Genomic DNA, 26631 nt, shown 5'->3' with positions numbered 1-26631 from the left:
CCTCTTCTGGTGGATGGTGAAACACTGGAAGACCTTTGAAGGAAATAGTTACCACATGGTAAATACGCGAGGTATGAATTGCACTCCTTGTCCCTTCTTCATTTATTTATTATTGTGTATTTTAAATACACATTACCAGTAAGAAAGTGAAAGAGCTGCTTTGTAAATTAAAACAAATACTTCTAACATTCAGCATGATAAGATGTATATATGCTTTTCTTTCAGCTAAGTTATAACAGCAAAAACAGAGAAGAGCTGTGGTCCAGTTGATGAGGTGGTATAAAGCAGAACTGGGACACTAAGGTGAGTGGGCTGAAAACAAGCACTTAATGCCTTCCCACAGTCTTCCTCTGTGTTTGCATCAACTTACTGCATGAGAACACAGGGTAAACAGTTAAAAGCATCCACACAGCTCTGGAGCCAAAGCCCCATTGAATTTTTGGTTCCTTAACTAGCACAGATGCTTTAAAGCCTTCTGCCCCAGCAGGCGAGCAGCCTGACACTACCCTTAGACAAAAAGGAGATTGTTGCAGTGAGGAATGTCTCCAACCATTAACCTTGCTTTGGATTTAGGTTTTTAAGATGTGCTGCCATGAGGATGAAAAGCAGGATGGCCCAGGGGCTGCAGTTCTGTCCCACCACACTTAAGACATGTTCTTGCACCCTCAGCATCTCTCCTGCTGTGATGGCAGTGCTGCATAGGAGCAGTCTGCCTTGCCTGCACCTTCAGGACCATGGCTGACAGGTCAGGTGGGCCTTGCTGTAGCAGAATCCTGCTGCTGTGTGCCAGGGAGCGTTACCCCTCCACCTCCCTCAGCAGGGCTTCAGTTCATGCAGGGCAGTGCTGCGCAGTGACAGGGAGCAGGACACACACAGGTCTTCCAGCCTTGAAAAAAAACCACTAGTGGAGCTGCAGGCAGACTCCTGTTGCACAGCAGCCAGACTGGCTGGCACCCCAACAGGGCACTCCATCCCTGGACAGCTGCAGCCAGCCATGACAGCACCTGTGCTGGCAGGAGGGAGGGGTACGCGATCTGTCAGAGCAAGCTGGAGGGCAGCTGGGGGGAACCGTAGTGGCACCCATGCACTTCATGCACTGCATAAAATGCACATGCTGTAGAAGTGAGACACCAACCACTTGTGCATGCCACATGTGAGGCACAGAACACACAACACTCACACTGGAGCCAAAACCCACTAGTGCACAGCACTTGTGCACCGCACACAGGGAAAACAGAATAGGTGTATGTATGCTGCACACTGGTGACACACAGTGGAAACAGGACCTGTCTGCATCATGCAATGCACAGGTGAGTGACAAAGAAGGGGGTTGTGCACTGTGTGCCACACGCTACACACACATGCACCCTGATGCTTGTGGGTACATGACATTCATGTGCCATAATACACAGAACACTTGCACTACACACTGAGGCTGCACACAGGCATGAAACATCCCACATGTTATGCCCCACACAACAGCACATGTGCTACACAAACACACCACAGACATAACATAGCACAGATGCATGTTGTATACACAGGACACTCCACATGCATGTGAAACATACATGCAAGCTGCTTATGACAAACCATACCTCACAATACCAGTCCCCTAAACACACACAGCCACACAATATATGGCCATTGTACCCCTGTGCCCCCCACCCCCTGCATTGTTACTTTATTATTTTATTATTGGACCCTCTACTCACCTCAGATACTTTATTTAAACAACATGCCCACAGGCTGTACAGACACTCCCAGTCTGTCCCCTGACAGCAGCCTGCCCTGCCACTTGCCTGTCAAACCCCACTGTGCATTAGGGATCGCTTTTACAGTTCAGGTTTCCCAGCTACTTAGCTTTCTTACACTGGTGGGACTGAGAGGAAGCCAAAGCAAAGTACATCACCCCCTAGTAGGAGAGCTAAGAAAGCAGCATCCATCCAGTACCACTCAGATGTCCTCCTTTCCTGTGCCCGTTGCCTTTAACTACACAGTAATCATAACGTGTGCCTTTGACTACCTCAGCCTTTTTCCTTTCCCAAGGCATTTATCCCTGTGACCCTCAGCAATACCAGTGTGCTTTTTAAGCATCACTTGAGGTAATGCTGGAGTTGGCATACCAGTGTGTACGCCAGGCACAGTGCTAAAGATACATTCAGACAGCAGAGCAGTAGAAGGCTGTAGAAGTTGGAGACTGACTCTTGTTTCCCCCAATTATTTAGTAACTGCAGTTCATTTCAATGACTAGAACGTATCTGCTCCACTTCACTTGTCTGAAGAAAATAACGAAACCCCACAAACCACATAAGCTTTTATACCTTAGCATTACAGTACAGCAACCATCCTTCTGCGGTTTGGGCTTCAGTTTGGCTGACTTAACTCATAACTCTGGTCAAAACTTCATTTCATTGGCCCAGTACAAGTACTCTTTCTCAAGTAAAGCATTTCATCTAGGCAAACTGGTTATCAACACACCCTCTCTCCCCTTTCAGGACAAGCAGCCACACACTCCAACACCTTCAGCTAACGTTACCTCCACAGAGGCAAGCCAGAGGTAGCCCCAAGCAACTCAGTCTGTGCTTGTGCTGTGGCGCAGCAGATGCTCAGCCATGAGAGACAGTCAGCCTGCTTCTCTGTGTAACCCAACTCCCCCGTGCCACAGCTTGGTTCAGCTGTCATTGGGCCTTAGCAGGAATGCTGCAGGACAGTGCTCCTGGCTACTAAGCATAGCTTTGATGGTCACACATCTTTCTGCTCCCTCTGGGCACATGCGTTGGTAGCAGGCAGATGCTCTGCACACCTAGCTTTCTCATATCTTAACCCTTCCCGGTGGTGTTATATAAACCAAGCTTAGAGCAAGAGCTGCGTTTTCATTGAGCCTGGACAGTAAAGCACCAGATTGCTGTGGTGGAAACCTGTACTCTAAGAAACCAGTCATTAAGCGCTATAAGCTCCTGCATATTCTGCATTAGGGTAGAGACCTGAGCGCTGCCATGACCCACTGTCCTTGCAATCAAGTACTGTACATAGCCAGGCACCCCTGAGCTGCCTCCCAGTTGGGGCTGCAGGACACCATCACTGGAGACTTCTGAGTTTAGGACTACTAGATCTGGATGCTTCCCTCTCAGACAGTTTCTGCCTCTAGCATCTGAGACCCACATTACAAAAAATTCAATAAACCATTACATTTTGCTTAGCTAAAATTCATTTCAGTTACAATACTATGAAGAGAAAGTATCCATAGCACTTGGCAGTTAATGCTTATGCAACAGAAGGGACCACTACGGTAAGACACCAGTCAAACCCATCACACCCATTCTGGTTCATAAAGCTTATGTTAAGACAAGCAGTTTCCAAGCGAGATAGCATGTTAGTTATGTTACTAGGATCATTCATCAGGTTACTCACTCATTGTCTTATACTGGTGAATGCCTCCTTGGTTGGTTGTTTTGTTGTTTTTTTTTTAAAACTATTTATTCATTGAGTCAAACACAGGAAAGTGCACTCTCTGGTGGATGGCTGTTGGGGAACAGAGTGACTTTCGGGTGCTGAAGGACTCCAGAGGGGAAGAAACCGCTCACTTGCGGCTTGAGGAACCAGCATGAGAGCTCAGCGTGGGGGAAGACAACAACTCTACCTGCAAAGTTTATGAAAACCATACACAATGAACAACTCAGAATTGCCACATCAGTGGTACAGACCTTCAGTACATGAGACTGCCTCCAGCTATACCCCTCTGAGGGACTGCGACCTATGTAATGAGTATTAGTGGAGTGGTACAAGGCAGTTTCTCCCCAGGCCACAGTGAAGGGAAAAGACACCTTGGATCATTTGTTATAAGCAACAAAAGTTTAAATTACACATCCAACTCCTGTTTTGGAATGGATTTTGATACCACTGAGAAAGAATGCTACTGCTGGTAGGAGTGAGGGGGACCTGCACCCCTTGCTGGTGCCGGGTCACACAATGTGTGACAGGTAACACAATATGCGCTGGTGACTTGTCCCATCCTAAGACTGCAGCCCACCGGCCTTCCCAGGAAGCCTCATAGGTGTGGACACGTACACTCAGCAAGCAGCCAGAGAAACCATAATCACATCAAACACTTAAGTTCTCACAAAACCCCCAACTTTAAATTTTATTCAGACTTTGCATGCTAGCATAGATTAGGCAGTTACAGTATAGCACAATTACAGTATAGCACCATGAAGTCAAAACACCTGCTGAGCTACGACCACCCTAACCTGAGCTTCTATGAAGTACAACACTTTGACTCTATTGCCTAACCTTGAGTTTAGTTCACCTTAAAAGCAAGTTTCCATGTTACACTAAATATTCTGAAATGTATATGCTAAGGTATATAATTCTCAACTTTTACATGCTTAAGCACAAAACTAGAGTCACAGAAACTGAACAAAAGCATCTTCAGAGGTCATCTCGTTCTTCTGACCATTATTCTGTAGCTCAGATAAACCTACAACAGGCTGCATAGATTTACGGGCATCCACACCTGAGCCCTGCTTGCCAGCTACACAATGCACTCTGTAAAGCCCCCTGTGAAGTCTGTAGATAAAGTAGCACTGCATAATCTTATTTCTAGGGAGATCTGTTGTATTGTTTAAACTTACTCCTTTTCTTTGGCAGCTCTGTTTCATCTGTCCTTCTCCCCTGATGGAGGCCAAACAGATAAGATTCCTTTATTGCCCCCCTTTGGTGTCATGTTTTCTAAACCCACCTGTGGATTTAACACCAGTGATCCAGAGGAAGGAGCAGCCTCCTCCATCTTAGCTTAATGGCCAGAAGACTCAAGCAGCAAATCCCCCTGGAGTCAGTCATTTTTATCCTGTGACCTAGGAGACATCATCCAAGTTGCAACATGAATGATATTTCTGGAGTGAGACATGAAATATTAATTACTGGAGGCTGGGCCCACGGAAAGCATTCCTTCGATCACCAACTCCCACTAAGGGCAACGGGGACTTTACGCGTCATAGACACAGCCGTGTTCAACTGGTCGAATCCAAACTGACAATTGTCTAGAGATACCTATGAGCATCCTTCAGCAGGATGATGAGCATCATCCAGTAAAGCCTAAAGGTGCAGACATTAGACAAGTATACTTTTGGGTACTTCATTGGTTAAATAATTGTGCTTTCTGTAGAAAACAGAAGGTTTTCCTGCTGCTTAACTTATTTGTGATATTTGAATTGGTTGCTTATCTGTCACGATACACTCTGGCTGTATTGCTCTAATCATCTAGATTAGCACAGGTTTATTCTTGCTTCTACCTGGCACACAATCATTTGTCCCCAACTCAGAAACGGAGAGGGCAAAACCAAAATGACCCCGTTGGCCCCATTACTGTGTCAGTCATCCTCAGCCAGCAAGGCTTGTATGCCAGTTACACCACACATACACAGCTTGCTGTTGGGAGTTTAACACACATCTTTGCTTCCCAGGGTTTTACAGAACTCTTGCCAGTCACTTTACAGAAGTACCATTTACTTGGCCCCACTGTCCAAGACCACTTTTAGCCCAGCACTCCGCACACGATGGTTACAGCTAATAAAGATACTTTTTCTAAGCCTAGGAATAGCTTTGGAGCAGCTGCCTTCACTGAAAGAAAGGCCAGAAAGACTTATTTTGCCCTTTTCCTCTCCAGCATGTAGACACATAGTATGTTCTGGAGACCGAATATTTGAAACAAGAGATAGTCATTTGTCTTTATGGGCTGCATCAAATGGTGGATTTAAAACAGTTGGAAGTATACAGAGCAAGGGTAGGAATGAAGAAACTTGGGTTGCTTCCTTGGTAACAAGATCTACAGCACAGCAGGAGAACAGAGCATGATAATTAGGGAATTACAGCTGTTAGTCACAGAAAATATGCTGCAGTTGCAGGTCAGGGACCTGAGGTTGCGGCACAGGAAGGAAAACTGTAATTTAGAGTCTGTGAGGAACTCTCTGCATGCATTAGACTTCTTGCTACTTATAGCATCTCTACACCTGTTTTCCAGAGCGGAAATCAAACAGACAAGAACATAGATCGGCAACGAGCACCAATAAAATAGTTTCTCTAAGAGAGTCAGGACAAAAACTACTTTCATAAGAAATACTTTTAATAAGAAATAATGGATATTCCACCAGCTCTTGTTCATTGCCCCTCCTCCTCTGTGGGCAACCCTCTTTCTAAGCAGGACAATTAGAAGCATGAACTTTAGGATGACAGGGAGGACAAAAAAATTGATCCACAGTTATTCTGGGAGGTAAGAGCTCTTGTAAGCAGCAGCAGTTGTTACAAGGGAACACGAATCCCAGTGAAACTCGGCTCAGCTTGGAGACCCCCATGTATTAAGCCAGAGCCTTGCCTTAGTTCCCTGCAAGAGGTAGCTGTTCCTGAAGGGAACTGAAGGATATACAAAGGGCACTACAAGCCTCAGATGGAAGACAATACCATTTTATTTTCCTAGCTTTCACGTTACAAAAAAATCCCCAAACCAAACATCAATGCCAATCAGGCCCAAGAACAAGCCCAGAAACCTGCAATAACATCATTAAAGCAACTCCAATTGTAGTTTGCCCAAAAGCCATTTAAAAGAGACCTGTTGGTATAGCTGATGACCAAGACACGCTGTGAAGCGCTATGGTACCTCCTCTTCTTCCATTGCGAGCTGGTCTCATCCCGGAGGACCAGGATGTGCTTTAGCTACCGTACACCAGAAACATCATCCAATTTCAGCTGTCCCCAAAGCTGGACAAGAGGCTGCCATGACCACACACTTTGAGGTGTATTTTTATCTGGACAGAGACCTTATGGCATTTTCCTCATCATACCCCAGGGGAAGTTGTACGCAAGCCAGGTCCAAAGCAATTTGAAAACTTGACTCCCATTTTAGCTGAGAAAAAATGGCTTTTCCAGACCTTGAATGGTGTTAAGTTTTAATATTCTTTCAGTGAGCGAAGTAAATTCATAGACGCTACAACATTCACACTGCACTGATATGCATGACTCCTGGAAGAGCTGTTCAATCAAACTTGTGTGCTTTACTGCAACCTTTGATCCAGCTAAATCTTCCGTAAGGAGTTTCTCATTGCCGTTCCACTCGAGAGTGGAATTTTTATTTGTCTACTTCTCCAAGTCTGTTCCACCCTTTGTTCCACACTGGCCCCATTTAGGTTTAGGTTTTTCAGATAATCTTTCTTTCCTAAAATTTCAGCGTGTGGAAAAGCATCTTTCTTACTTCTCCGCCATTAAACCAATTTTCTTTAGAGACAGAGAGCTGACTCTTAGAGGTGAGAGCAGGAGCATAAGGGAACTTGAGGGAACCTAAACTTGACAACGAACAGAAGAAACACCCACCATGCCCTGAGGCTGATGGAGAGCTGGCAGCCTCTCTTCTTCAGACCTGCATCTGTACAGCCTGACCACACCACTCGGATTCAAAAGCCAATACCAGGAGGCCTCAGGCCACAGAGCTCTCCATTGGGCACAACTTGCTCATTTGAGTGTTAATAAACATTTATTAAGACTTCCAGCATTCGCCTGCTCCACCAGCTAGTGGCTTTGCATCACATCTAAGCCAAACTCATTCTTTCCATAGAAGAGCAGCTATTAATAACTTCCTATTGCCCAGCCCAGACTGCTGACCAGTAGCCAGGCCTCCCCAGTTCTCCTTGAAGGCTGGCAGCATGCCATGCAGATCAACTAATTCAAAACTATTTTGGGCAGGAAGGTATTTCAGTGTCCTAGACCCTCAGATAGCCCTAAGCCAGTGTTTCAAGGTGATACCACATGAATTAACTCACTGCTCTCAGTTGTGCAAGGTGTCACAGCAAGAGCTCAGAGGTGAGAAACCCCCCTGGGCTCTGGGGTAAAACCCCGCTCCTGTACGTCATGGTTTTTTGACTTTCTGACCTCTGGGGAGCAGTGGCAAGCACTTACCAAAGGGGTAAAACACTTATTCTCCCTCGTGAGTTGCCCAGCCTAGGACCTGTGCCTCACTCAGTCTTGCAGCCTTTTCAGAGCTGCTTAACCATAATAATGTGATACCTGGTTTGAAAACCTTCCAGGGGAAGACTGCAATTTGCATTAAGAGTCCCACGCAGCGACTTGCCCAGGACGTACCTACGCCCACTGATTTTCTTGCTGGTACCTGCGCAGTCATTTCTCTGAGGGAGACAAGGATTCGCTAGGTCTTGGTGCAACACCAAGATATATTTCAATATATAAGCCAATATATCTCAGTAAAGTTTCAAATCCATCCTGATACTGCCAAGTGCTTGATGCCATTTTTAGGAAGCAGAACAACCAAGTATTTAAGGACAGATCCTTCCTCAAATAGACAAGAGCCAATCTGCAGCTGTTTCTTGGGAAAGATTTTGCCAGCACTACAAATGCTCCACATGGAAGTGGAAAGATGCTACTTCTGGGCAATAAATGCATGTTAGATGACACTGCCACTAAATATACCTGGTGACTGTTAGCACAATTGTTTTGCTTCCAGTCCAGCTCCCTCTTTGGTGTGGGCAGCAAGGACATCTTAAGTGAAACAGCCCCAAAATGAATTTAGTTTAATTACTGAGTGTGAAGGGTGGGTGCAGGGAAGAAGGAAGGAGAGCCAATATTAAGTGTGGAAATTAATACAAAAAGCTGCTGGGATATTAATAGTGTGCTGAACTAATAAGATGCAGTCAAAGCTATGAAGTTTCTGTAACGCTGCAGCAGCTGCTACTGTGAAGTAAGACACTAGAGTGGATCTGTGTATTTACAGCAGTTATCTGAAAGCCTGGGCACGTAATTCCACTTAGAATCCCCACCAACACAAATACATTAAAAGCAGACCCAAAAAAAGCTCCTGTAAACCCACTAAGCACAATAGCAAAAGTTTCCACAAGAAATAATTCATATCATTACAGCTATTCTCACATACATGGGCTAAGAGCCCTGCTGGACCAAACATGGCACAGAAGCTCTTGTTAAGAGCAGCCCAAATACCTTCCAGACCTCCTGATAGCTTAAAAAGCCTTCTGGGACAGAACCTTTAACATAAAGTCTGCCCCACAGAAGTTACGCTAAACAGTGACTATTTAAAAACCTTAGAACCACATCAGCCTGCTTTTTTTTTTTGTTTTGTTTTCCCCATGCACCTACAGGCGAAGTTGGTTTGTCTATTAGGAGATGAGGCATCTGTTTCCTTCAAGAGTTCGATTATGGAGACAAGAAGCCCCTTCAGCTGTCTCAAGACCTGGGAGGCCAGCAATGCCTGCAACATTCAGGGCTATACCAACCACATGGAGAAGGGCTATCAAGGCCCAACTTCACACCTCTGAAGGGAGAAATCAAGTTTTTATTTGGAAGCATTACCTCTACACTGGCAGAGAGAGGACAGTCGGAGAAGGTCAAGGATGTCAGCTCTGCACAGACTGCTGAGCTAACAAGCAGTGCCACTCACTAAGTCTTTGAGGGGTTGGTGCTGTTAGCAGCCCCTCAGTGGTAGGTCTGCCCTAGAGCCCTTGCTTCGGAAAGAGCAGGGGTTTGCATCCTAACACAAGATGCTGAGCATTTGCAGGATTGCTTCTCAGCTCTTGCTCTTCCCCAGACACGCGCTGCAGTTACACTCGCAGATGTTGAAGTAACTTGGCCTGGCTGCTTGGCAAGCCCACGTTAGACCTAGCTGCAATTCCTCAGTGCTTCGCATTCTTCTGTCTGCTTGGAAGAACCGATGGACATTTGAGAGGCATCAAGGCCTTGGAGAAGGAAGTAGTGCAAAGGTTGTTTTGGAGACAGCCCTAGCAGACAGCTCTGGGCCGACTACTCAGGTGCTTTAGGCTCATAAGCCTTTGCAAGGTAACCAGGACAAACACTTTCTTCTGGCAGCAGATCGCAAGAGGAATCTCAGTGCAGAGAACAGGCCCAGGCAGAGAGACACATCCCCACTGAGCTAGGGCAAGGCTCACAGCACCTACCACACAGGGCAGGAACTCCCTATGCTAGCTGGTAGATGGCAGCAACATGCTCACTAACAGCTCTGTTGTGCCGTCTGTGCTCAAAAGCTACCCATGCATGGGCTTCTATGCGTTACCACAACCTTGCAAAAGGCTGAAGAAGTCTACATGGTTAAGATCCCTTCACAAAGTACAAGAAAAGAGGTATTCAGTGAACCCTGGGAGGGATGGGATGGACACAACTCAATACACCATACACGTGGCACCTGCCATGCTAGCAGCACGCTAGGAAGAGCTGCCACCAGAATAGCACAGTACTGCTACTGCCCAGAAACACTACAGCTCTGGGTATGATCCCATTATGGAATGATGAGATAAGCACATAATATATTGTGGGTTTGAGGAGATGAACATGGTCTTTATACAAGACAACTGCCGTCAGACAGGATCACCATGATCCCCTTGGACTCCTCTGATGAGCAGTAGCCCTGAAGTGCCTAAAGTCCTCGCCACGGGTAACTACTCCAGGGAGAGCTCTCTGGAGGCTGAGCAGCAGCCTAATGTTACATAGCAAGACACTAAGAGAGTAACAAATGCCATTTTGTTAAGGAAACTTTAGAGAAGAGTTACACTTCTAAAGACTCGGTTTAAGCTTTTGTCACTGGCAGGGAAGGGGAGAAATTGGGTTACCTAACTGCTGTTACAGCAATTATGAAATGGAAGAGACCAATGACTTGAAGAGAACATTGCAGTTCATAGCAAAATTCCACTATGTTTTTCATTAGGTGTGTCCAATTACTTCCAGTATAAATTAGCCAGCCAGTTGAAACCAAGTTTGCAGAAAATGAGTTTAACACTATTATCAAGTGGAAAAAAAGAAAACAAGGAAAGATTTGTTTCCCACAAAACAGTCACAGAAGTCTAAAGCAACCCTGGAGATCTCTCAGGCCCTGCAAAGTCTTTCAGGCTTCCCGTGTGCTTCACTGACAAGATCCAGTGGAGCACCTGACGGTAAGTTTGTGCAATAGTTACAGGGAGAAAAAAATAAATAAAAAAAGAACTTACTATGAAGTCAGCTCTGGTAGAGCTGACTTCAAAGTGCACTTTCAGGCTGCTGAGCAACTGCAGATGCAGGCAGATAGCTCATAATAGTATTCAACCGCCTTACTCATACAAAGTGTTGCTGATAGACCATGTAAGTAACCACAAACCTTCTCCCTGGCCATACTGGGTTCACTGACCACGTCGCAAACTAACAAGTCAGCTTCAGCTCCTTCAGTTAGATCAGAAGGCAGTAGGCCAAAGAATAGGAGCGATACTGTGCAAATCCCTACCATTGGTATGTAGGCTGTAGTTTTCTCTGAAAATTTAGGCCATCCTGCTGACTCTGACAAGTTTCTTCTAGAAAACCATAAGGTTTCCTATTGTGTATGTAATATCCAGCTCCAAAAGCAGAGAGTACATCATCCTATTTGCAGTAGAAGACTTCAAAAGCAGAATACATCAAAACCATACTGAAAAGACGCTTTAATCATTTTACGTGCAGCAAAACTGCAGACCCCTATTCACGTTCTCTTCCCTTCAGGACAGAGGTAGGGAGCAGTACAAGTGCCAGCCTGAGGACAGAAAGCTTGGGAGAGCTTGGCCCCAGGACAGCTCCTCCACAGCACCGAGGGCTGAAGAGCACTCCCACCGGAGCCCAGCGCCAGCTCCCCCAGCCCTTCCTCCCCCCACCAGCCAGAAAGGGCCAGCCCTCACCAAGGCAGCTCTCTGGGGCGCTTAACAGGGTAACATACACCAGGCAGTAAGAACAGCAGCTCTGTGTTGTCAGGAGGCAGGCATACCACTGGCTGCAATGCATGCTGCTGTCAGGTAAGCAGCAAAGTTTCTCAGTGGCGGTTTACCCAGCCTACCAAACACTAAGGGCTGTTTGTGTTCCAAATCCAATCAGCTGCCTGAGCACCATGCAATTTAAGACTGTTCTCTAGATGCAGACCAACTGGGGCCTGTCCTTTTGTTGTCAGAAAGAGGGGGAGGCATCTACACGGAGGGCAAATGAGCGCCTAAAGCACACCTATGCTTAGTTCCCCTATTGCCTGCATCTTCTACTTACTGAGAGGGCGTTAAGTCTGGAAAAAGTTTGATTATCCGGAACAGTGCTGTGATCCTACACTTTGTCTTTTTGCAGTTGGGTGGAACCAAACTGGGCATACAGCAGTGCAGGGTGAGCCATACACACATGACTGAGATGGGAAGAGACACTAATAAAAACCTCCAGGGCTTTCTCAGACCATCCTGTCATTCGATTTAAGACTCACAGAGGTAAAACCCTCCTCCTTACGTGAGCTGGGCACTGAAAGCAGTCAAGCTCAAGCATTAAATGAGCACGTTTGCTCAATCACAAGTTGGGAGTACAAAAATAGGCTAGGTGGTTTTACAATTGGACATGACAGTCCACAATGTTACCAGAAACAAAAGTGAATAGGATGCCTGCCCTGAACTTCATGCAAAACAGCTTTCAGTGATGCTACCCTGACCATGCAGAAGCCAGGAGAGAACATTAAGATTTCACACACTTTTACTTTCTACATAGACACACAAGAAAAAACAGCCACCATTGCACACAGTGCCAGGAATCAGGTGCTGCTGCAGCAGATCAAGCGTGTCCCAGTCATTCCAAGGAAGAGCATTTCTGTTGCTACTCTTTGCAGCTACCACAGCAAACACCACAGTGTTTCCACTGTGCTCACACCCACTCAGCAAGGGCTGTGGAAGTTAAAATCCTTTTTGCACAAGGGCTGTTACAATGCATCCTCTCCATCCATGGCAGCTTCATAGCTTAATTGGAGTTCAGGCATACAGTTCTGAGCTAGAAACGTCTGTTTTACAAATTAAATCATTATTCCTCTGATATATTTGCCTTCATCCACAGGCAGATTTCAGCATGGACCAAACTTGTAAACTTTTTCCATCCTGTGTTAGACCAGTCACCACTTTATCATCAGAATCCAATCAGAGGTGGTCTTAACACTAGCTGGTTTTAAGGTAATGAATTTAAACCCTATGTATTATAAACTTAAGGTGCGGGGTCATGAACTATTCCAGACTTTGAAAACACAAGTAAAAAGAAATAATGTTCACAAGGAAACAGGCAGAATGATCAAGCAGGAAAAACGGTGACAAGTTGATCACATGAGTGGTATTAACAGGATTATTTGCAATATTCAGCCTCACCTATAAACACTAGAATCAGGAATTTACCCACTCTACAGACTGGTCAGGGGCCAGAAGCATCTCCATTCACTGTCATCTAATCACACAAGTACCAACTGGAGTTGGACTAGATAATTGTTGTAGGTCCCTTCCAAGTGAAATATTCCAATTCTCTTCCAACATGATGATCTCCAGACAAGGAAACCTGGTCAGGGCCACGAGACTGCACAACAGGGCAATTTTCCTCCTTTCCAGATTCCTGGGTTATTTTGAGAATTTTGGTTTCCCACCAACCAGCAGGAGACTTCCAAGCTGTCACAACACCCCCCATCTAGTAGAAAGTTATTTCATTGCTTCAGGTTCTGCACAGTGTGAAAGCTACATGAGAGTTGTTAAAAAAAAGAAAAACCAACCCAAAACAACAAACCAAAGTCTTAGGAATAATAGATCTGAGCATAAAAGTTGACACAAAAGAGAGACACTGGCTAAGAGACAAAGGTGACATTAAGTTTACTATTACATTCTCCTAGATCTGGGTCTCTTGACCATACTTGACGACAAGCAAGAGCAGCCACTAGGGTATAGGAAGAACCACAACAGATGGCAGGTTCAGTCTTCTCTGCGCAACCGCAGGTCTATCCCAAGTATTTTAAGTCTCAAACTGAAGTACCTAGAAACTTGTGGGATTTATTATTCCAGACTTATGCACCAGAAGTAGAGCTCCAGTAAAGATGAGAATATACAGACACAGTAAGCACTCCTGGGCTGCTATACAGCAAGCTGACCATGATGGGACCATAAAGGCTCTCATTAGAGACCTGCAATTCAGTGTCTGAATATAAGCCTTGGTCTCACCATCACTAGGTAGCCAGGACTTCTGTAAATGACCTTACAGTCCTCTCATTCTGGAAGTTTCTTCCAGACTTACCTTTTACTCAATAGTCTAAACATGAGGCCAGAGAAAACAACGAACTTGCATCCCCTAAAAAAAAATCCTACTAAAGAGCAAGCAGCAAGTTACTGCAACCAAGTTGAGCACAAGTGGGAAAACAAAAGGACTCTGCCTCCCACCACAAGGGTGGCCATACAAAGGTCCTGCATGCACACCTCCTTTCCATGTTGTTAGGAGACAACTGCCAAGGGATGCAGTTGCATGGCAGATGCGCTCCATTCCCCTCTCCTGTGTGCCTGGCAGCTGCAGGCCTGGGGGTCCTGCCTGGATTGCTGGGGCTACTCTCGGGTCTCACCCACAGCCTGTTACTGCCCCCCGGCATTTTGCTCCAAATGCTTTGATGTTTTCACCATTTCTTCGGGAGTGACTACAACTAGCTATCCACTGCAGAACCTCAAGCCTCCAATGGAAGGAGGCTGATAGGGGGAAGAATATGGTTTGCACGTGAGCTCAGCACCCCCATTTCTGAGCAAGCACCCAGAAGTCGAAATCAGGTGCCCACTGGCAGTGAAGGCAGCAAACATGCTTGTTGTACAAACAGAGCGATAGTCTGCCCCTTTCCTCCAGCCTCCAGCTCCTCCCAGCTATGCAGGACTCATCCATCAAGTATTTACTACTTGCCCCCTCTCCACATTTTTGCCAGTGAAGGAGAAGCAAGTAAACAGAGGGGCTGCTCATTTGGTATTTTTACCACTGCTTCCATGCTGCAGCAATATCCTAAAAACCACCAACCAAGCTCTACCAGATTTTTAGAAGTCTTAACTCAAGAGACCTTGCAACACCCCCGTACAGTTAAGAAAAGGATATTGGCTCATGCCACCCACCGCTGAAACAGACACCCCGAGGCCGGGACGAAGCAGCTGTATGACACGACACAGCAACACTTCACAGCTTTTTAGGGCAGAAAGCAATTAACCTTTGGCTGAATCCCCCCTTAGCTGCAAGCTACAAAAAGAGTGTTTGTTCTGTTTCCTTCTCTACCCCCCACCTCCCTGAAGCCTGCACAGCTCTGGTGTTCTCATTAGCTCACTGCCCAGGCTGCTTTCTGGACCCTGACATGGAGAACAACAGTTGTCATCAAATTAATGGGCTGTTTATTCAGATATTAATTTTGTTTTTTCTTGCTTCTGCCCCAGAGTAGTGGCAGCTGATTCAGATAAAATTAGGGTGAGGCTGCAGTGCATTGCGTTTCTGTTCACAGTAAACACACAAGAGCCAAGATCGACTTGAGATCTCAGCTGTCCTTTAAAGCAAGTTCAGGGAGTTCAGACAAGGTCCTCTCACAGGTCTGGAAAGAGGAACTCCTTCAGCCGAGGGAAGACATCTTTCTGCTTACTGCTGTTTCTTTCTAGGTCTGACTGAAATTTAGTCCCGTTTTCTGTACTTACACAGAACTTTCATCTCCAGGTCCTGCCCTAAGACAGAGCTTCCCAGGGTCTAAGTCTGCCAGCTACCCTGTGAAACCCTGGTAATCCCAGCAGTCAGAAGTCACTTAGATTTGAAGCCCTGAATGAACATCCTGTATAACAGAGAGGGAACAATTTCCAAAATCAGAAGGCAGGTAAGTGAAGACTTAGGAACATAACCTGGGTTTGACTCATCAAGCAGTATTGCTCCGCGTCACCCTGAGCATCTATTTCAAACTTCATCCTCATGGGCACAGAATGGGTTCCTCTCAGACTACCATCAATTTAAGACTGGTCTGGTGAGTCCTGATCTTGAAGGACCACTAACTCCATCATCTAGGCTCACTGTAGTCAACTCCCACACCCCACCAGTGTGACCACCTTTGTACACTCAGCACAGCTCTCTGCTTCAGCAGAGGCAGAGACTGGTTTTGTGTTGTCCTAAAACATACAAACTCTCCATAGTTACACGCAAGTGCTGAATTTAAGTCAGACTAGTTCCCGGCCAACACCAAGGAGAGGCATTAAATGACCTTAGGGGTTACATTACATCGAGAAAACCAGTACATAAGCAGCACCTAGAAAGATAAAGCTGCTAATCAGCTTAATCCTATTAGTCTTCTACACTCTTCCATAAATTATGTTCATAAACAGGTATCATTGAGTCATTTCGGTTGGAAAAGACCTTTAAGATCATGAAGTCCAACCGTCAACCCAGGGCTGCCAAGTCCATCCCTAAACCATGTCCCTCAGCACCGCACCTACATGCTTTTTAAACCCCTCCAGGGACAGTGATTCAGCCACCTCCCTGGGCAGCCTGTTCCAATGCTTGAACACGCCTGATACGGTTTGTCACCGCATCACTTCAGGCAGTTAAACCATTCCGACACCTCCATTTTGGAGCATGCTTCTAACGTAAAGCCTTCCCACAGCACGCTCCGTTCCGAGCCACCAGAAACGAAGCTGTGGCTGAGGTTGTGGCCACCTGCAGGAGCACTGGGTAAGCAGGGCCAGACCAGCAGCAGTTTATGACAGGCAGTGGAGAGTGCAAAGTCAGCCCGATGCAGGGGCAAGGTATTTGGTGCTTCAGCAGGCAGCCCCAGGAGCGCTCTTTCTGGTAACCTTCGGGCACCACTGCGGCCTGCCTGGTCACAGGACCAGCAAGCGCACACCTCCTCTGAAGCTGGAGAGAAGAGCAAGCCTGCTGCAGATCCTCAGCCCCAGGCCAGACACCTCTTTTACAACCTTTTCTTTCCATCACCTGAACAACATGAGACCTTTCACCAGCCCTTCCCAGGGTTCACAGTTAAAAAGTGAGCCAGATTAAAGACGCATAAAGCTAGCTGGGTTTAAATCTGCCTCTCCACTAGGCTTCAGGTAGTTACGTGAGCCCGTCAGCCCCAATGTCTGCCCACAGGCAGCGAGGTCCCTGGGCCGTGCCGCGCCTGGCCACTGCACCTCCCCTGGGGCTGCGAAACACCACAGGCTGCACCTGTACAGCAGCACGCGCGGTGCCCAGCCAGGGCAGCAGCAGGCGTGCATTGATCTGCTGGCAGCAGAGAACACCTTTCTGAGGTGCCAGGAGAGCAGATGCGATTATAACCTGACACCTTCCAACTCCTGTTGTGGGTCCGTTATCACACCCAAACAGGAGCATCACATCCATCTTTTCCAATAGCTGAAGTCCCTTCTGCCTTAGTTATCTACAGAAAAGGCTGCTGTAAATGCTCCTTCTGAAGGCAAACAAGAAGTCAGGAAACAAAATTAAGAGTCAAAGCCAGCCTCATTCGAGAAATGCAGGCAAGAAAAGAGAGCCTGCATTAGCAGATACCCTGCTAGTGGGCTTAAAGGAGAAGGAATCCATAAAATCTCCAGGCATTCCAGAAGGCTGGGTACCCGGGATCGCTTTCACAGTTTAGGAAACAGTTTCATCTCAACCCCCACAAACTGACCTTGGCAGAACAGAGAGTTTGCTCATAACAGCCATGTTTGTGCTATGAGTAATCCAGTACTCTAAGTTAATGCTCCATTTTGTTGGTGGAACAAAACATCTCATTATCATGCAAATGAGACGGGGGGGGGGGGGAGAGATACCACATTAAAATTACATTGATGAAATGAAAATTTCCTAAGTCCACTTCACAAGATCCTCCTACCCTGAAATATCATCATTTTGTGCATCTTCAAGTCTTTCCTACGTAAATTTGAGCTTTACACATGATCACATTTTTCCAATACACCAGAAGCGAAGCATGTATGCTCAGGCTGAAACAAAATACACTAGGCAGTTAAATGGGGGAGCACCTTCTTCAGAAATAACCAAACACAGATCTTTTGATTACTTACAGCTCAGTGAAAGAAGAGAAGGTGAGTGACTCTACATTTATAGGCAACATATATAGACTTTACTAGGATCTTCCTTTTGTTTTCCATTTTGTCAAGCTTACTGTATACACACAGAGCTAATCTCATTGAACTCTGCGGTTCAGGATAGAGACCCACTGTGCACCTGAAAGCAACAGGCGACTGTTGCCTGCTGCTGGCCAGCAAGGAAAGGAACAATGCATTGGGACAGCCAGATGTGGATGTGATTATGTATCTGTTATTTTATCCTGTCAGCTAGGTTACACACACACACAAAAAAAAAAAAAAAGGGGGGGGGGGGGGGAAGTACTGAATTTAGGGATTTTTAGCTAAGTTGCATTTCTGTTTATTTATTTACCTTCCAACTTAACTAGTTACAGCAACTCTCCAAAAGAAAGAGGCTAGGCAGACAGACTTCAGCATCTGGGGAGAAAAATTCAGGAGTCTCACCAGTGTCCCATAAATGCTCTGAGACTGCATGCACATCAGTACTCTGCGAGGCTCGCTTTCTTCTCTTAGAAGGGGAAGCCACTTCAGCAAGTAATGTGTGCCAGTTAATGAAAATTAGGTCAGGCACCTTACCTATATTACAGTCACACAATCAGTTCAGAAGCCCTCTGAGACACAGCAGTTTCTGAAAATAAGAACTAATGGATTTGGCCAAATAAGCTGTAACTTGGGGGGTGGGAGCAGTGAGAAATACCGTGAGGCTAACGTGGGGTCCGAGTCCAGTGGCAGAGAGATGCCTGCTTTTCTAATGAGACAAGGTGCCTACTTCTAGCCAAGCTGGGCCAGGTAACGTGAACCGTTAGAATCTGCTTATTTAAAAACCTGAACCTAGAGCCAGTGGCAAGCTGGCTTTGCCACAGCAAGGTGCTGAAGGAAGTGAAAGCATGAAGGAGAGGTTTAAGTTGTGGTATGTCTTTGAAGCTCTTGTGCCATTCGGTGTTAGAAGGATCTACGGACAAAAGGAGAAGTAACGCATTACAAAGTACGTGGTAGCCAAGTTCATACAGCTCATGGCTTTGTAACTTCTCAAAAAATGAGCACATTCACACACATTAGAAGAGTTGGTATATAAGTAGACCATACCTTTGGCCGCATGAATATCACATTTATTAGTACTGATAAGGTTCACAGGCAAACCTTTTCTCCTGTCTCTTCTGCATGGAGAGCAGTATATTGACCTATATTAAGTAGTTCATGGGTAGATACTTCCAACAGTAGATGAAGCTTTGCCTTCTAAGACCTCACTCACTGTGCAATGAATTTGGAAGCACAGGACCACCTCACAGAGCATAAGTGCTCAGCCTCCCAAGCAACGTGGAAGCAAAGACAGGAGCTGATTTAGTGGTGAGGAAGTTAAAGGTGACTGCTAGTTTCCCAACCAATGAAACACACCAGGTAAGGACAAGGTCACCAGTCCTTAGGCAGTGGATGCAGCATAAAACCCAAGCACAGTTTATGCCCAACGTGCAGGCAGGCTGTGCTTGGGTGGTGACCAGTGGCACACCCCACACTTGCCACCATCAGAGATTCTGCAGTTCTGCAGGCTGACATTACGCAACTGCAGCTTTTCCATGTGGAAACAGGATGACTCCCCCTATGTTTCCCATACCTCCTTGGTCCAAGCCAACACAAGGAAATTAAGCCTAGCTGGTCAGGTCCAAAAGGTGACCTAGGCATGGATTTGATGCTGAAAGCCTGGGTCTCAAGAGCAGCCCATCAGGGCTTCCTGCAGGCTATCCAGAGTAACTAGCACAGAGTGAAGATGAGCTGCTCCACAGGAAGGGCTGTAGAGGCAATTAACTCCTCTGGAGCAGACTGAAAAGGCACAGCTCAGAGGTATCTGCATACAGCTTTCCACAGGCTGTTCCCAAAACTGTGCAGCAGATCCCACCCCACCTATGCTCTCTGCACATACACACACAGAGGAGCTCTGACACAGCCTTCCCTGCAATGGGGTGAAATTGTTATCCTCATGCTTATGGTCACGGCTCCTACCCGCCAGCGTCTCCTGCCATGTCAGTCACACATGTGCACACAGGCTTCCCCAGCTCTCCCCAGGTGTGTACACACAGGCTTTTTGCTGTCGCGAAGAGAAAGAGGGAAGAAAATCATGGAGAAACACGTTCAGCCCAGTGTTATTTGGCAACGCAGAGAGCAAAAGAGCACGTATTAAGCAGCTAGTGCAAACCCACTGAGCAGTAACCAACTGACAAGCTCCTCAAAGATCCATAAAGTGCCCTTTCATTCTTGCCTGCCCTCAGATGGGCAGGTGCAGGCAGTAAGGCAGGAGTGTAGAAAGAAACTCTTAGCCCTCCAGACAGTATAGTCTCCACAGCTGGTATTATGGTCAAATAGCACAAGCCATAAGCCAGCCCTTTTCTGTCTGTCATCATTCTTGCCTTATTGTCCTGGGCTTTGCTTTGTTCGCTGTGAGCGGGCATGCTCCAGTTCTCAGCCAAATGCCAGCAAACGTGCTGGCGTGCTGCCCACCCTAAGTACCGTGTAGGCAGGATGGCGCCTCCAATACTTAAAACGATATTTAATGTTTTACATCATTGTGGGCCTGTAGCTTATTTTCTAAATCCATGAAGCAACAGTGGAGCAGCATGTGGTCTGCTAATGCTGCACAAGGAAATAATGCACGAGGGGAAGAGATTAGTGTGGAGGACTTGAAATTACAGTTGGCATTAGCTATAGAATAACATATAGCATGTTATGACCTACTCATCCCAGGCTCCACAGTGCATCTAACAGTGGACCATAAGAAAGGCATACACAGGAGGAAGCCAGCCCAAGTCGCAGACAGCTTCACTCTTCTAGTTCTACCTTCCCAAATCTTTGAAGACAAGATTCTTTAGTAACTGCTTAGATGAATAAAATAGCTACTAGGAACACTGCTTTCAGAAGAAATGACACAGGTGTAAGGTAAAACCATCAAGTACAAGCCTGCTTCTCACGCACAAGGAGAAAATCAACATGACAGGCAGGGAACGACACACTCTGGTCGATGCTGACGCATGACACAGACCTCAAGGCATCCACGGATTGTTCTCTCTGCCACTAGTGTTAAAAGTCACCCTAAAGGCCTCAGCAAATGCCATGGCACCGAAGCAATTAGGATAGTCATATAAAATGCAGAAGTTTAAGAACAGTATGCTAAGTGAAAGTATTTGGCACTTGTTAATACGAGAAAGTTGCCTCAAACTACATGAGAATATGTTAACACTGTCTTCCCAGCTCTATTTGCTTGTTCAGTGATTAGCTCTTCTGAAATTAATTTTTGCTGAATAAGTCCCTTTTGGCTGCCTTGTATCTGTCACTGGTGGGAGCGACAGCAAGGAGCATATCTGCATTTCCAGAACAGAAGTCTGACAATAAAAAAAATAATCTGTCCAAGGTGGACACTGAGGTCAGTGGACCTCACTGTTAAGTGACACTTCAGTCTCAAACACTACAGTCCAAGAAGCCAGCCATACATTTGCATAGTAACTCCTTAGTAGGTACTTAAAGCCGAGACTAACACATTAGACACTGCAGCTACCTAGGTTGCGCCCCACAGCCACCACAAGGGAACTAAGGCAGCAAAGCAGAGAAGCTTCCCTGAAAGATGAGGAGCTGACAAAAAGAGGGATTAGCCATTTCATCACACAAGCAGCCACCTCCAAAACCCAAGTGCTACTCAGATCCTAATAAAGTTTATGCTTACAAGCTATTCTTGTCATGGTGACTAGCCCTATGCTTCTCAGTAGAGTCACTTCAACAAAACGCTGAAGATTTAACCCTGGCTATTGGGTTGCAGTCGTTGATCAGAAGTGACCAAGAGCGCCCACGGACACCCAGATCAAGTACAGCATAGCACAGCCCTTCCCTGGCAGGAGACACCGACAGCAGAGCAGCTGATCTTTTGTTTCAGTACCAAAAAACTTTAGGACCAGGCTTTGAAGAAAATGTAAGCATGCTTAAGTGTGTTTCCATTCAACAGTTGGTTACTTACTTATGTGAACTGACTAGTACTAAACTCCAGTGACGCTGGGCAAGGTTTAACTAGGAGAGCCTTCTCACCTTATTTCAGGGTGCCCATCCTGCCCCATCCTCGTTCCTGCCCCTCAGTGTTACAGAAAACACTGTATTTTGAAGTTACATCTGCATGGCAATTCAGGTACTGTTCACTATGCTCATTCCTGTTAGCTTTTCTACTTCATACCCTTCATTCAGTGCTTAGAACCATTTTTGGATACAGAAACTTGAATTCGACCCTTTTTGCGCTCTGCCAGGCTCACAGCACAACGCCTGCAAGCAGCTCTGTATCACACATGCTCACCCTACCGGCCACACGTAAAGGGGCCGAGACCCCCACGCTCCCTCCCACAGGCATCTCGCAGCTGTACATGACTCCTGAATTCTACCCTGCAAAAACCCCACATGTCTTGCTTTTATTTAGAAAATAACTTTAAAAATCCTTGAAATTGAAACAGTGTCTTGTTCTTGGAACACATTAATGCTTTCTCCACTCTGTAAGAAGTTTGCCTGACCCCAAATATTTTTTCCTTGCCCGCCCAGCCATCAAACTGAAGAAAAAAACCCCTATTATTTACCCGCCTCAGGTTTTCAGCAGAAGTCTGTTCAAAGGAAGCTTCACCATACACTATTACAGAAATACTACAGCTGAAGGCTACAAGAGCTTCTGCACATCAATGTCAAGACTTTTCCAAGAGGACGGACTACGGCACTCACCTAGCAGTGCCTTCTCTGCTTATTTACAGCACTGCAGCCAAATGCATTTCTGAAGTTACCTGTATCCTAGCAAGTACCGTTCCCTCACACACAGTGTGACAGTTACTCTTTTTACACCGAACTAGACTATTTTACTAATGGCATTTTTCTATTATTTCTCTGTAGAGGCTTCCAACCATTGCTGGATACAAAAATTCATCTAAACCAGTTGTGCTCTAGAGACATATACCTACCCTATGACTCCACAATTATTTCCTCTAAAATTTGATATGAAGATGTGGACTACTTTGTAGTATGATCCATTTCAACTGTGTTCCAGCAAGGTAGGTAATCCTACCCTGTTCCAGTTTTATAAGAATCCAGGCAATTTGAATTAATAGCATAAAAGTATAGCACTTGCCATAAACATGGAACAGTTGCTTTATTGCACTTGTCAAATGCATTCCTCTCTTTGGTCACAGTTATCGTCAAAGAATTTAACAAAAAATTAACAAGCAATTCACAATAAAAAGGAACAAAAAAAAGTCAAAGCTGGAGAGAGCATCACATACTCTATGTGTTTGAATCCTCATGTTTTTTCCAGCCTGGTTCTCACTCTGTTCAGCAAATTTCTTGGAAGCCCCATCCCTTGTACAAATTCCAGAGTGGAAAGGACACCAGAGAGGCTCTTCCTTTCAGCCTCCCAATAAATACAGAGCAACTGAACGAGCAGTTCTAGATGTGTTTACCAAGCTGATGTCAAACGGTGTTCCTGGCTGTACCCACACCACCCCAGAGATCAGCCAGGAAGAAACAGCTATCCTTACCATCGCACCGACGTGCTCATGACCAGCTTTATGGCGGGTACCACTGCCTGGGGGAAGTATCAGTGCTCCCCTGGGCACTCTGCACAACCTCCAGCTATTCCCATCTGCCTTATGGTGATGGGGGATGACAGCTCGAGCAGTCTCACCCCCAAAAAAAACTCCTCTGAGGGCCAAGTAGGACCTGCAGTCTGACCAGAATTCACATCCTTCAATAGGTCCACCTGGACAAACCCTTAAGGCCAAGGGGTTCAGAAGTATTCTGATCCCTGACACAGAGCACCGCCTCAAATCAACAAGGAACGTCGCTCAATTTCCTTGGGACCATCCACTCTGGAGGAAAGCATCTGAGACTTGCAGTCCAGAGTTTGGAAGAGAGGGCAGGAACACTTACACAGCTCCTTTGAAAACTATTACTGATGGCAAAAGATTAACAGAAGGTGTGACAAGAAACATTCAACTTCAAGAAAAGCGAACAGATGCGGCATACAGGATAAAGACCTGCCCTGATTGCTAAATACAAACAGCAGCAGCTATGCACAAAACGGCTGACACTATCATTGCCCAGGTTATTAACCTGGATGGCTCATCATATAGTGGGCGAGGGTTGACCTGCCGGAGGGCGGGCAGGCTCTGCAGGGGGGTCTGGGCAGGCTGGGCCAAGGCCAATAGTATGGGGTTCAACCAGGAGAAATGCTGGGTCCTGCTCTTGGGTCACACCAGCTTGGGGCAGAGTGGCTGGGAAGCTGCCTGGTGGGAAAGGACCCGGGGGTGCTGGCTGGTGGCCAGCTGAACATGAGCCAGCAGTGTGCCCAGGTGGCCAAGGCAGGCCACAAGGCAGAAACAGCGTGGCCAGCAGGACCAGGGCAGTGACCGTTCCCCTGTACTCCACACTGATAAGGCCGCACCTCGAATCCTGTGTTCAGTTTTGGGCCCCTCACTCCAGGAGGGACGTAGAGGTGCTGCAGCGTGTCCAGAGACGGGCAACGGAGCTGGGGAAGGGGCTGGAGCACAAGTCCTGTGAGGAGCGGCTGAGGGAACTGGGGGTGTTGAGTCTGGAGAGGAGGAGGCTTGGGGGTACCCTATTGCTCTCTACAACTACCTGGCAGGGGCTGCAGGCAGGTGGGGGTTGGTTTCTCCTCCCAAGTACTAAGTGACAGGACAAGAGGAAACAGCCTCAACTTACACCAGGGGAGGTTTAGGTTGGATATTGGGAAAAACTTGTGCACTGAAAGGGTGATCAAGCACTGGAACAGGCTGCCCAGGGAGGGGGAGGAATCGCCATCCCTGGAGGTATTTAGAAAACATGTAGATGCGGGGCTGAGGGACATGGTTTAGGGATGGACTTGGCAGCCCTGGGTTAACAGTTGGACTTGATGATCTCAAAGGTCTTTTCCAACCATTGAAATGATTCTACAATCGCATGTACAGCCACCTGCCTGCAGCTTCACTGTAAGTCCCATGTACCCGAGGGAGAGCCTGCAGGCTCCGTGCCCACGCAGACCATACCTGGAGGGGACAAACCCTGCAGCACTGCTGGCCCCACACCCTCACCCTGCTGCCTCAAAGCTTAGACACCGAGAAAACACTTCAAAAAGTTCTGTTTTCCAGCAAAGAACAACAGTGGATAGAAAGAAAACTCTTAACGTATTTAGAAAACAAACCCTTTATTTTTAAAGCAACTGATCTGAAAAAATTATGTTTGCTATAGTAGAGACAAACAGCTTGACAGACCCACTATAAAACAAACGATTTACTATTTCGATGTGGCATGGCAGTGGTAGAAAGCATAATTTTATCTGCTTTTACTGCACTGACCTCTGACCCTTTGCATTATAATTTGAGAAGCAGCTGTGTATTTTGACTCACAACACCCGGCCTCGTTCCTCAGTCTGCTGGGCATGGCAAGTGTCACTCTTGGTGATTAGCACAGCCACCGAGGAGGCTGCCACAGGGCACACCTAGTGCCCCCTGACCGAGACAGGTGCACACCAAGGTCACATCCCAAACACGTGTCCTTTGGGCCATTACCAGCACTGTCATCAAAGCAGACTCTTATCAGTGAGTGCAACATCACACAAGAGACGCCCAGGAGTTTGCATTTAACATCTTCAATGCCTGCCAAAAGCTTATTTTCTTCCAGAAGCGTAGCTGGAAGAGCTGAAGGATAAGGTAGTGGGGTCAGAGCAGAAGATGCTACAGGAAGCTTTTTTTCTTCTCAAACAGAAAAATAAAATTTCCTATTAAATAAAACTAACTTGAAGTCAGCAAAAAGGTTTTTCTTCAAGTCTGCCGTGGGCCTAGTCAAGAACTCTTCTCATACACAAAGTTTAAGTCATAATATAGCAAAAACTCATTAAGTTTTCACTGAAAATGGAAAGTTTAAGAACCTAAGTGTCTAATGCTTGTCAGCCATGGGTGTATTTCAGTAATCCTGCAGGCCCAGGGATCCACACGAAGGTCCCAAATACTGCCTGTTACTTGAGAAAGCAGGGGAACCTCCAGCACATTAGCATTTTGGCCTTGATCCAAGAAAGCACTTAAGCACGTGCTTAACTTTAAGCATGAGTGCTCCCACCCACATAAAAGGGCCACTTATTCACTGAAAATTAAGCATCTGCAGAAATACTTTACTGTATCAGCTTCTCTGCTGAGCATCTTACAGGATTACACCCTATCAAGTGACTCCCTTGGAAAAAAAAAAACCCAAACCCACCCCACCACCTAAACAGAAGCTGACTTCAGGCAGGGCCGCAGCCTGCCCAGCGCTGCCCCAGCACATGTGGCACTCCACTGCGACAGCTGCGCAGCGGCGAGCAGCCTCTCCCAAGGGCAGCGCATGTTCAGAGCTGCTGCTGTTTCAGCCTTTGCCTCCTTGTTCTAAAAAAAGTCACACAGAAGCAGCCTGTTCCCTCTGACCCAAGGCGTGCCTGTCTCACTGCCGGCCGGGAGGCAGCACAGACCTGCCACAAGGCACTACATGGCCGACGCGAGGCGAGAGTTGCTTCCAGTTACCGTGAACAAGGTGTTTGGATGAAAACAGCAGCTACACCAGGTTGGCTCATTCGGATCAGGCCCTAAAGACCTTAAATTATATACAGAAGGAGGTGGTGAAGGGATAAGAGCAGCACAGGAATTAATGTATACAGGCAGAGGGTAAGGCGATAAACCCCAGTTCTAAGCAGGCAGTGGCAAGAGAC

General features: G+C 46.5%; 1 long non-coding RNA gene across 2 annotated transcripts in view; it reads right to left on the bottom strand.

Moving 5' to 3' along the window:
- Positions 1–3506: 3506 nt before the first annotated feature.
- The window catches only part of LOC121094914, a 54637-nt gene continuing 31512 nt past the window's right edge, over positions 3507–26631 (bottom strand). For both annotated transcript variants that reach the window (XR_005829963.1, XR_005829962.1), the window contains one exon: positions 3507–4856. This is a non-coding gene — a long non-coding RNA (uncharacterized LOC121094914). The remainder of the gene's footprint in view (positions 4857–26631) is intronic.

Source organism: Falco naumanni, chromosome 10 (genome assembly GCF_017639655.2).
Source record: "Falco naumanni isolate bFalNau1 chromosome 10, bFalNau1.pat, whole genome shotgun sequence".
Taxonomy (NCBI): Eukaryota; Metazoa; Chordata; class Aves; order Falconiformes; family Falconidae; genus Falco; species Falco naumanni.
Note: the sequence above shows the minus strand (reverse complement) of the source record. Positions and strands in the feature narration are given on the sequence as shown.